At 42.6% G+C, this 11,820-nt stretch overlaps 1 long non-coding RNA gene across 1 annotated transcript in view; it reads left to right on the top strand.

Moving 5' to 3' along the window:
• The window catches only part of LOC148966930 (uncharacterized), a 461,761-nt gene that overhangs the window by 430,949 nt on the left and 18,992 nt on the right, over positions 1–11,820 (top strand). The gene's annotated exons all lie outside the window — the stretch shown is intronic.

Below are 11,820 nucleotides of genomic sequence, written 5' to 3'. Positions count from 1 at the left end.
ACGATTCATACCAACAAACTTTAAAAATAAAGCACTATCATTAAAATATTAAAATGTGTCTGCACAAGCCCAGCAAAAGTGACAAGTTGGGTGCGCAAGACTGGCAAGATCTCAGTTCGCTTCAAAGTTCAAAAGTTTTATTTGTCACATACTCATACAAGATGCGCAGTGAAATGTTTTTGTGACGTACTGTACTTTTGTGCTCAGTAGAAGATAAAAATACAATAAATATAATAGATACAATAAATACAGTACAATAAAATTACATAAGTTAAAAACTAGACAGACAGGTGTACAAATGTTAAAATTCAGTAGCTGGGTTAAAAATTGAAAGTCAATTCCGATTAACAATGTTCAGAGTGCAGAATTCAAGGCTCTGATCGCCACAGGGAAAAAACTGTTCCTCATCCTCTCTGTGCGTGTTTTATGACAGCGCAGGCGTCTACCTGACCGAAGGGTTACAAACAGTTTATTGCAAGGGTGATGGAGGTCCTTGATAATCCTTCTGGCCCTGGCAGTACAGCGTGCGATGTACAAGTCATGCAGAGAAGGGAGTGTGATGCCCATGATCCACTCAGCGGTCCTCACCACCCTCTGCAGAGCTCGCCGGTCCCTGCAGGAGCTGTTACCATACCAGACAGATATGGCTCCAGTCAGTATGCTCTGTACAGCAGCATAGTAGAAGGAAATCAGGATCCGTTGGGAGACCCTAAATCTCCTAAGCTGTCTGAGGTGATAAAGGCGCTGTCTTGCCTTCTTCACTACAGTATCCGTGTGTGCAGTCCAGGATAAATCCTCAGAAATGTACACTCCGAGATATTTAAAGCTACTCACCCTCTCCACTGGCGTCCCATCTATCAGGAGAGGGGTGTAGGTCCTGCGACGCTGTGGGCAGAAGTCCACCACCATCTCCTTGGTCTTCACCCCATTAAGCAGTAGGCTGTTGTCCTTGCACCACATTATCAGGTCTGCCACCTCCTGTAGATAGGCCCGCTCGTCGTTATTAGTGATCAGGCCCACCACAACCGCGTCGTCCGCGAATTTCACGATGCTGGTGGAGTTATGCCTAGCGACACAGTCGTGGGTATACAGGGAATAAAGCAAAGGACTCAGCACACAGCCCTGAGGGACACCAGTGTTGAGGACGAGGGAGTGTGATGTGTGCCCTCCCTTGGCTGTGTGCACAGCTTTTTTGTAATAGCGCGCGCAGCTCTGCATCCAAGGATGAACGACTTCAAGCTGAATCTGTCGAGCTTGTACGTCTCACACAATCAGAGCATAATAATACGGGATATTTTATGGGAATTTTACAGGAAGAAAAAGATCTAATACATGAGAAACCCGGAAAAAACAGGAGGATTGACATCTATGGTATAGGAGGGTAGTGCGGAGGATTCCTGTGCCTCTGAATGTTCAAGTCGCCGGGAAGCACACATTTTTCCACCGACAGACTAGGATGCCAGACTGCCATTCCCCCTCACACTCTGCAGCCCAAGGAATAAATAAATGCCTCTCTGAGATCTGTGCCACACCGGGTCTATCTTGCGCATGCCCACACAGACCTTAATGTGGCTCGTATTTGATGCTTGTCTGAAAAGTTGACACTTCTACAACACTTTTTTTCAAGTCTTTTATTTGCATCCTTCAATTTTTACTTTGCCTTGAGGCTGAGTACATTGCATACATTGCCTTTGTCATGTACATATGAACTCATGTGGCCACACCTGGTAATTCCTATAGTTTTAAATACTAAGTAGTTGATAGATGCCATCTAATTGTGATTATATAGTGGCATCCCTTAAAATTTGATTCTGTTTCAAATATTCTAGGTTAAAAAAAAAATCTGTATTGTGGTGAAATTCCACTGTGTAAATTAAATATTGTTAATAAAATTACAAACTGAATGAGACATTGAACATTGTACTGCATTATTCACTTCATCTTCAATTAGAGAAAATTTAATTTGGTTTCATATGATGATATCTGGAAGCTGGTTCCAGCTATGGGGAGTGTAGCAGCTCCAGCTCCTAGGTGTTTGTGGCTTATTAAAGAAGAATATATTTTGAAGAATGTGGCTAACCAAACAGTTGCTGGTCCCCATTGACTTCCAAAGGAAAAAAATATATATACTACATAGATAGATATACTATATATACTATACATATATACTATATATCTACACTGTCTTTCCGTGTAGTAATGACATACATGTCAGCAGTGTATGTGTTTTTGCCCTGTGAAAGCAAACGTAAATATTAAGAAGACTACCACTTGCCATTCATATATGAAAGAAAAAAAGTATAAACTACAAATAGCTCATTTAAAATCATGTGAAAAAGATTTATACATGCGCCTGAGCATCTTCATAAATGAGTTTCAAGCAGGCATTTCCAATCTGCAAGAAATAATCAAAATAGTTAGCACATAAAGAAATGTCTAATGTGCTGGTGCAGTTTCTTTCCCTCCTGGTGTAGTTTTCTTCCCCTCCTGCTGGAGGCGCTGTAGTCGTTTCTAGTATTATGTTGAACCAGCATTAGTAGTAAGTGAATAAGAGACTCAGCACATGTTGAAGTATGACTGACAGCAGCTTTCACTTCTGATGTGATTTACATTCATCCTTCTTTGTTGTTCTACAGAAAGCATTGCTTGTGAGTATTTTATGATTAATATTAGTCTTTAAAGTGATATTAGTGAATGTTTTGGTTAATCGAGATTATATTTGATAGTTTAGCTCCTATGAATGTCAGCGCTACTTTGCTCAATTACACATGTGAGCATACATTAATATACATGCTGTTTATTTGTTTCTTTTGTAGTTTCACTCTGTCGATTATTGAAGGATATGTCAATAAAAGGACATAACAACTGTCAATTGTCGAGGAGTTTATCTATCTGCATAACTGTGTCCGAAACTACAGCGAGGGCAGAAAAGTGAAAAAGCATCCTATCTACACAGCAACAAGTGGATGTTTCATCAGCTGCGACATAATCAATATGTCTGAAGAAGGGAGAAAAAGCTTAGTGTCCGTCTCCTCTAAGAGATCGCTTCACTCTAGGAGCTCAAAAGGTTCAGTTAAATCAGCTGCCAATATAGCCGCTCTCAACGCTCGAGCTAAAGCCGAAGCAGCTCGTACGAGAGCAGAATTCGCAAAAATGGAAATTGAAATGAAAGTTAAGAAAGCGGAGCTTAAAGTGGAAGAGGTGCGCTTGGATGCCACACTACAAGCACTACAACAGCAGCGCGATGCAGAAGCCGCACAAGCGGAAGCATATGTCTTTGAGAAAGCGGTTAATGATTTAGAAGAAGAATCAGCAGAGGGGTCCGTAAAAGGAGATTCCACTGAACGTACTCGTGATTATGTGAAACACCAAATAATCCTGAAGGCGGATTCAAGTCCATTTCGCGACACGGAGCACAATGATACTCTAACAACGACCGTTCCAGATGAGCCACTAAAACGAGAACCAGACCAGTCTATGGACGCAGAGAGCTTCTATCCATTCCAGAGCGCAGATAAACGTAATGGCGTTCCACAACTTTCTGGAAACATTCCTGTGAGGAAACTTTCATTTGGAGCACCGGCACATCAAAGCACGGGATACAATCCACAACATGGAAATATGACTGATATAGCCAGGTTTCTAGCACGACGTGATTTGCTCACTGGCGGCCTCAGGAAGTACGGTGATAAGCCAGGTGACTATTGGGGATGGAAATCTTCATTTAACAATGTGATTGATGGTTTGAACCTGTCTGCTAGCGAAGAATTCGATTTACTGATCAAATGGCTTGGAGCAGAGTCCGTTCAATACGCAAAACGTCTGAGAGCAGTGTATATCAACAGACCCTCTGAAGGATTAAGCAAAGTATGGGAAAGACTGGATGAGTGCTACGGCTCCCCCGAAGCCCTGGAGAAGGCGCTACTCGACAGACTCGAGCATTTTCCAAGAATTTCCAACAAAGACCCATATCTCTTAAGAGAACTTCAAGATCTTCTTCTCGAGATAGAGGCTGCTAAGGAAGAAGGATTCATCCCAGGCCTACTGTACCTCGACACCGCAAGGGGCATTCATCCTGTCGTGGAGAAGTTACCCTTTGGTATGCAAGAAAGATGGATGACGTACGGGTCTAAATACAAAGAGGAGCATTCTGTGTCGTTTCCACCATTCTCAGCATTTGTGGCCTTCATTAGCAGAGAAGCAAAAATGCGCAACGACCCGAGCTTTCAGCTTCCAGTGCAGCACGGTCTCGCATCCATTAAGATGAGGTTTCAGGAGAAACAAGAAAGGAGTAAGAGAGATGCAATCTCAGTCATACGTACCGAAGTGGTCAGCACTGAGCATAATCCTACCGCAGGAACTAACATTCATGATCCAAATAAAGAATGTCCAATCCACAAGAAACCCCACGCACTTAAAAAGTGTAGAGCTTTCAGAGAAATGCCTTTGGAGGAGCGTAAGGACTACTTGAAGAGGAACCTGATATGTTTCCGATGTTGTGCATCCACTAATCATCAGGCAAAAATATGCAAAGCAGAGATCTTTTGTGCAGAATGCAAATCCAACTCTCACATTTCTGCTCTTCATCCTGGTCCTGCGCCTTGGATAACCACCACAGAGCCTGCATCTGACAATGGCGGGGAGCGCGACATAGCTTTACCTACGGCCACGTCTACATGTACACAAGTCTGTGGGAGTGAAGTTGAAAGTCACTCATGCGGCAAGATCAGTCCTGTATTCATCTATCCACAGGGCTTCCCTGAGAAGAAACTCAAAATCTACGCTATATTGGATGATCAAAGCAACAGGTCGCTTGCCAGATCTTCAATCTTTGATACGTTCGGCATCACCAAAGGCTGCTTCCCATACAAGCTGAGAACCTGTGCAGGTCTTGAAGAAGCTACGGGAAGGAGAGCATACGACTTCATCGTCGAATCCGTTGATAACAAGACACGCCTAAAACTCCAAACACTCATTGAATGTGACATGCTGCCAGACAATCGCAATGAGATCCCTAGACCTGAAGCTGCTCGTAACCATTCTCATCTCCAAGACATTGCATCTGACATTCCAGATGTCGATCATGATGCTGAGATCCTACTTCTCATTGGTAGGGATGTGATTCAAGCACACAAAGTTCTTGACCAACGCAATGGACCTCCAAATGCACCATTTGCTCAGAAGCTAGCTCTAGGATGGGTGATTATTGGAAACATCTGTTTGGGAAGAGCTCACAAACCTGTTCAGGCAAACGTTTTCAAGACGAACATTTTGGACAATTGTCGCCCGAGTCACTTCCTTCCATGCAAGAACTTCATCCAAGTAAAGGAACGGGTCATCCCGCAAAGCCACAACAAGGTCAGTCTCCCTAACCATAATAAGAAAACGTCCATCGGAGAAACTGTGTTCCAACAGACGAGTTTGGACGAGAGACTTGGCTACTCTCAAGAAGAAACAGCTTTCATGCAGATAATGAACAAGGAAGTTTATCAGGACAAAACAAATAGCTGGGTTGCACCGCTGCCCTTTCGTTCACCAAGGCCACGCCTTCCCAACAACAAGCAGCAAGCTGTCCAACGCTTAGCTTCAGTTCGCCATATGCTGTACAAACGTCCTCACATGAAAAGTCACTTTCAGGAATTCATGCAAACTCTCTTTGACAATGGTCATGCGGAAATAGCGCCACCCCTATCTGGACAGGAGGAGTGTTGGTACCTTCCCTTCTTTGGAGTGTATCACCCTCGCAAGCTGGATCAAATAAGAGTTGTTTTTGATTCAAGTGCACGATGTGAAGGATTGTCCCTCAATGACGTACTTCTTACCGGTCCGAATCTCAACAACAGCCTGCTGGGAGTGCTCATGCGGCTCCGTGAAGAGAAGGTAGCTGTAACCGCTGATATTAAGCAGATGTTTCATTGCTTTGAGGTCAGGAAGGACCATCGGAACTTCTTACGTTTCCTCTGGCACCAGAATAATGACATGGAACAACCAATTGTGGAGTACCGTATGACGGTGCACGTCTTCGGTAACAGCCCATCGCCTGCAGTAGCAACTTATGGACTCAGGAGGGCATCAAAGGATCAAGAGAAAAGAGACAATACAACAAAACAGCTGGTGGATCGTCATTTTTATGTCGATGACTTGCTTGTCTCCTTTCCATCAAGTTCAGAGGCTATCTCTCACATTCGAAGGGCTCAAGAAACTTTGGCCTCATCTAACCTGAAGCTGCATAAGATTGCTTCTAATGACATCACAGTAATGGAGGATTTTTCCAAGGAGGATCTTGCAAAGGGTCTCAAAGATCTCGACCTAGGAGCAGACAGTCCACCTATGCAAAGGAGTCTTGGAATTAGCTGGGACATAGCGACAGATGAGTTCACCTTCCAAGTATCTACCGCTGAAAAGCCCTACACACGTAGAGGGGTATTATCAATCATTAACAGCCTGTACGACCCTCTTGGTTTCGCAGCTCCAGTCAGCATTAAAGGCAGGGCTCTTTTGAGAGAGCTTTCTACAGATGCAGGTGAATGGGACGACCCACTTCCAGAACGAATGCGAGAGGAATGGAGTACATGGAAGGAATCCCTGAAGCATCTCGAACAAGTGCGAATACCAAGAATGTATACATCCATTTCTTTCAGTGGTGCAGCCAGAAGAGAGCTCTGTATATTCTGCGACGCATCCACTAAAGCTATTGCTGCCGTAGCTTATGCTAAGATCACAAATACAGAAGGCAAGAGCGAACTTGGATTTGTTTTTGGCAAAGCTAAACTTGCCCCACAACAAGAGATAACCATCCCGAGGCTGGAACTATGTGCAGCTGTTCTTGCTATCGAGATTGCAGACTTGATTTCAGAGGAGATCGATGTGCCATTCCATTGTACAAAGTTCTTCACCGACAGCAAAGTGGTACTTGGATACATACAAAATGAATCAAGAAGGTTTTATGTCTACGTATGCAACCGAGTTCAAAGGATCAGGAAATCATCCAGCCCAGAACAATGGAACTACGTGCAGACAGATCTGAACCCAGCCGACGTAGCTTCCAGGTCCACCCCTGCAAACTCTTTAATGTCTAGCATGTGGCTCAAAGGACCAGACTTCCTGCTACAAGCGCACGGAAAAGAGACCAAGTGTTGTTACGAGTTACTCAGTCCAGACTCTGATCCTGAGATTCGCCCCACGGTGCAGACCTTTGCAACTTGTCTCACAGAATCTTTCCTGGATCCAAGCCGCTTTGAATCTTTCTCAACTTGGACATCACTGCTTAGAGCAATAGCAAGACTTGTTCATATCGCCAGATGTTACAAGGGAAATGCATACGGAAGCAAGTATCTAGGTTGGCATATTTGCAGGAATATCACCCCAGAGGACTATGGGAAAGCAAAGAGCATTATCCTGAGCTGTCTTCAACATAAGACTTTTCCTGAAGTCTTCACATGTATCGAAGCCCAGAAAGAGATACCAAAGCAAAATCCACTCAGAAACTTGACACCTTTCAGAGATGACGCTAACTGCCTCAGAGTTGGAGGTCGTCTTTCACAAGCTGACATGCAAAATGATGAAGCACATCCTTTCATCATCCCTGGAAAGCACCACATCAGTACATTACTGGTACGGCATTATCACCAACAAGTACAGCATCAAGGACGACAGTTCACAGAGGGAGCTGTGAGATCAGCCGGATTTTGGATGGTTGGCGGAAAACGTTGTATCAGTTCAATTATTCACCACTGTGTCATATGTCGCAAACTGAGATGGAGCACAGAAACCCAAAAGATGTCAGACTTACCTATTGATCGTGTAACTGTTAGCCCACCATTTACTTACGTTGGTGTCGATGTCTTCGGACCCTGGACTATCAGTTCTCGTCGAACCCGTGGAGGTCTTGCCAATAGTAAGCGCTGGGCTGTCATTTTTACCTGCTTGGGTACCAGAGCCATCCATATCGAGGTAATCGAGACAATGGAGTCTTCCAGTTTCATTAACGCCTTACGACGGTTCATCTCCATTCGTGGACCAGTAAAGCAACTCAGGTCGGATTGCGGAACTAACTTCCTGGGTGCATGCAAGGACCTTGGTATAACCTCAAACCAGTGTGATAACCCAGAGATACGAGACTTCTTGGACAACAGTGAATGCAAATGGGTCTTTAACCCACCTCATGCCCCTCACATGGGAGGAAGTTGGGAGCGCATGATTGGAATTGTGAAGCGTATTCTCGACTCAATGCTAACTACCAACTCAGTTCACCTGCTGACCCATGAAGTTCTCATAACTCTTCTTGCAGAAGTAACTGCCATTGTGAACTCTCGACCTCTCATTCCTGTCTCATCTGATCCTGACTGCCCCTTCATTCTCACACCTGCTACACTACTCACCCAGAAAATCGGATCTCCACCTATCCCTCCTGGAAGCTTTGACAAGTCAGACTTGTATGGACGCCATTGGAGACAGGTGCAACATCTTTCTAATGTCTTTTGGCACCGCTGGAGAACTCAATACTTGCCAACATTGCAAGAACGAAGGAAATGGCAGATGAGCAGGCCTAATCTACAAATAGGAGACATTGTACTTCTCAAAGACAACCAAGCCAAAAGGTGTCTATGGCCCATGGGAGTTGTGATTAATACCTTACCCAGCCGAGATGGAAAAGTCAGGAAAGTAGAGATAAAAGTTGCTTCTGGAGGTACATGCAAATCTTTCTGGAGACCTGTTACAGAGACTGTACTTCTGCTGCGCAACTCCAATGAATGCAGCCAATAGTCCAAGAATTAAGAGTGACATCCTATGGACGTCAGGTGGGGAGTGTGCTGGTGCAGTTTCTTTCCCTCCTGGTGTAGTTTTCTTCCCCTCCTGCTGGAGGCGCTGTAGTCGTTTCTAGTATTATGTTGAACCAGCATTAGTAGTAAGTGAATAAGAGACTCAGCACATGTTGAAGTATGACTGACAGCAGCTTTCACTTCTGATGTGATTTACATTCATCCTTCTTTGTTGTTCTACAGAAAGCATTGCTTGTGAGTATTTTATGATTAATATTAGTCTTTAAAGTGATATTAGTGAATGTTTTGGTTAATCGAGATTATATTTGATAGTTTAGCTCCTATGAATGTCAGCGCTACTTTGCTCAATTACACATGTGAGCATACATTAATATACATGCTGTTTATTTGTTTCTTTTGTAGTTTCACTCTGTCGATTATTGAAGGATATGTCAATAAAAGGACATAACAACTGTCAATTGTCGAGGAGTTTATCTATCTGCATAACTGTGTCCGAAACTACAGCGAGGGCAGAAAATCTAAGTTCTTTCCACAAACAAAACAAAGAGCACATATTGAGCCCATAGCTTTACTTTTTTGGTGCATGACAAATATCTACATGCAAATGTTACCACTTACATCAGACTCCAAAAATCTTCTCTTGAGGCATATCGCTCCATCCTTCACAATTACCTCATCCGCCATTCGCCTAGTGTCCAGGATGGTGAGCTGCAAAGACCAAAAGAAAAAATGCTTCATATTTTGTTTAAATAGGCAACTTGTCTTGATAAAATTTTTAGTTAACACAAATTGTGAATGTTACAATACAAGCTACTGAACAACTACCAATTTGTCTTGTAGAAGATTATGAGGCTTCATCCATGGTTGAGCTGAATACTCATGTGCTGCATCCTCCACAATCATATTCTCATCCACTTCCTCCATGTTCACATCTGCAGAGGTTCCTATGGGAATTAAATGAAACAATCTCGGTCACGATTAATGAACTGCATTGGAAAATTACTGTTAGTGCAATTATTTGATCCATACCCATGCCTGTTACAGGGGCATCAACGTGTGGCAAATCCACTGTTGTCTCTGAACCACTAAGGTCTGTAAGGCATGGAAAAATTTGATTATTAGTTAATTACACAGAATACAAATGCAATACAATAAATACAATAATGAAATGACAGATGTAGACGACAATAAAATCAAGTACAGTTTTTATCAGACTTTGATATATAAGGGTTAATTGATGAGTTTGATATTAAAAGATGATATAATATTGATATAATATCACATGCAAATAAGGACACATTACATTGTACATCGCAATGCTTAGCAATAACAGACTAAACAAGTACAATAAAGTGGCTTGATCTTCTACTGTGTTACTTACTGGTCACTTGGCGAAAGTCTGTTGCACCAGATTGAGTAGAGGACTCTGAAACAGCTTAATTAGATAACACAAAATATTGGCACATGAAAACATCTGTACAAGTAATATTTAGAACCAATTCTAAAGTGGTAAGGCAGTAATTCAAACATTACCAAGAACAGCCTGGTGGTTGATGTTCAGCACCACTTCTGTCCCAAATACTTTTTTTGAAGGCCTCTAGTCTTCTCAAATTCTTCTGACTGTTGTAGTGGTGGATGATACTTCTCACGAGGAAGACGTGGGTTTATGGAAGGGTCATATTTAGAAAGTAGTTATTTTTCTTTAATTTGCTAAAGAACTGCTCCACAACCTGGCTATTCACTTTACCAGCAAGTTGGGCTACAAGACCAATTGTGGAGAGCATCCTGTTTGTCTTTTGAATTGTCTTAATGAAATTTGTCATTAAGGACATAGTGCTCTGCTGAGCCTGTAATTGGGTGGCCATGGCTGTCTGGGACTTGATTTTTTATACTAAGCCACGGCAAGGAGATCTTCAGCTTTCCCTCCTTTGCTATCTTTATGTTGCCATCTTTTGGGTCAGCTAGACAACCTTCGTGTGGTGTGAAGGTTAACGTCTCAGGATAGCGAAGATTGCTGTGTGTGGCCAGTCCCCGTGCGAAATCATAGATGACTACATTAGGCATGTGTTTCCATGAGAGGAGATCTGCAAAGTCTCTCGGACTCTCTGCGCGCAAACAGCATTTGATGCTGTACACAATTCTACAAGGCCACATGACCACAGCCCATCCACCTGGAAAAAAAAACATCTATGTCAGGCAGCAGTAATGAAAGTATAAGGCCTACAATGGTAAAGTGGCAGTCACAAACATACCAAAACACAAGCATTTGTTTCTTACCAGAGGCACCCCAAATCTTTTCGAATCCTTTGTCAAAAGTCTGTCTAGATTTCATCTCAGAAGAAAGCTTTTCTAGGAGGTCACTTTTTGAGCCAATGGAATCAACACCACATTCCTTGCACAGTTATCACTGATACGTAAAAAACAAATAAAAATACAGTTGCAACAAAAATACTTTCATGCTACTAAGCCAAAGAAACACTTCATGCTAGTCACAGAATTTAGAAATTAAATCAATTTGACCTTTTTCTTATAGGCTATGTGCACAACCGTAGTTTCGAACTTCCGCTTTTGTCAGAAGTCGGCGTATCAGTTTCCGGTCTACGACTGGTCATCCGCATCCACTAATAAACAAACAAGATGAGTGCTGCTGTTGTACGAAAAAAAAAGAGTTCTTAAACACATCTAAGTTTCTTACAACTGTAGGTGGATCTAACGTCCGTTTCACACCCGTTTGCAGTGTGTGTTGCGGTGCAGGAGCGTGCTGTTAGTGCGTTCACATATTATGATGCCTTTGCACAGTGAATAACTGATCCGCGGCTGTACAACAAAAACATACTTAATATTTTATATTTAAAGTCCAGAAGTTATGCTGCAACTTATTTTTAAAAACAAAAAGTTGTGTAAGCATTGCGATTCTTTGTATGCATGTTTAAATACAATCTAAACAATGTAAATTAGGGCTATTACTCCATGCATTATTTACAAGTTGCTCAGTCAAATATTTCCTATATTAAAATCGCAAATAATTTAAATTAAA

The sequence above is a fragment of the Pimephales promelas genome, chromosome 24 (genome assembly GCF_988280905.1).
Source record: "Pimephales promelas chromosome 24, fPimPro1.hap1.1, whole genome shotgun sequence".
Taxonomy (NCBI): domain Eukaryota; kingdom Metazoa; phylum Chordata; class Actinopteri; order Cypriniformes; family Leuciscidae; genus Pimephales; species Pimephales promelas.
Note: the sequence above shows the minus strand (reverse complement) of the source record. Positions and strands in the feature narration are given on the sequence as shown.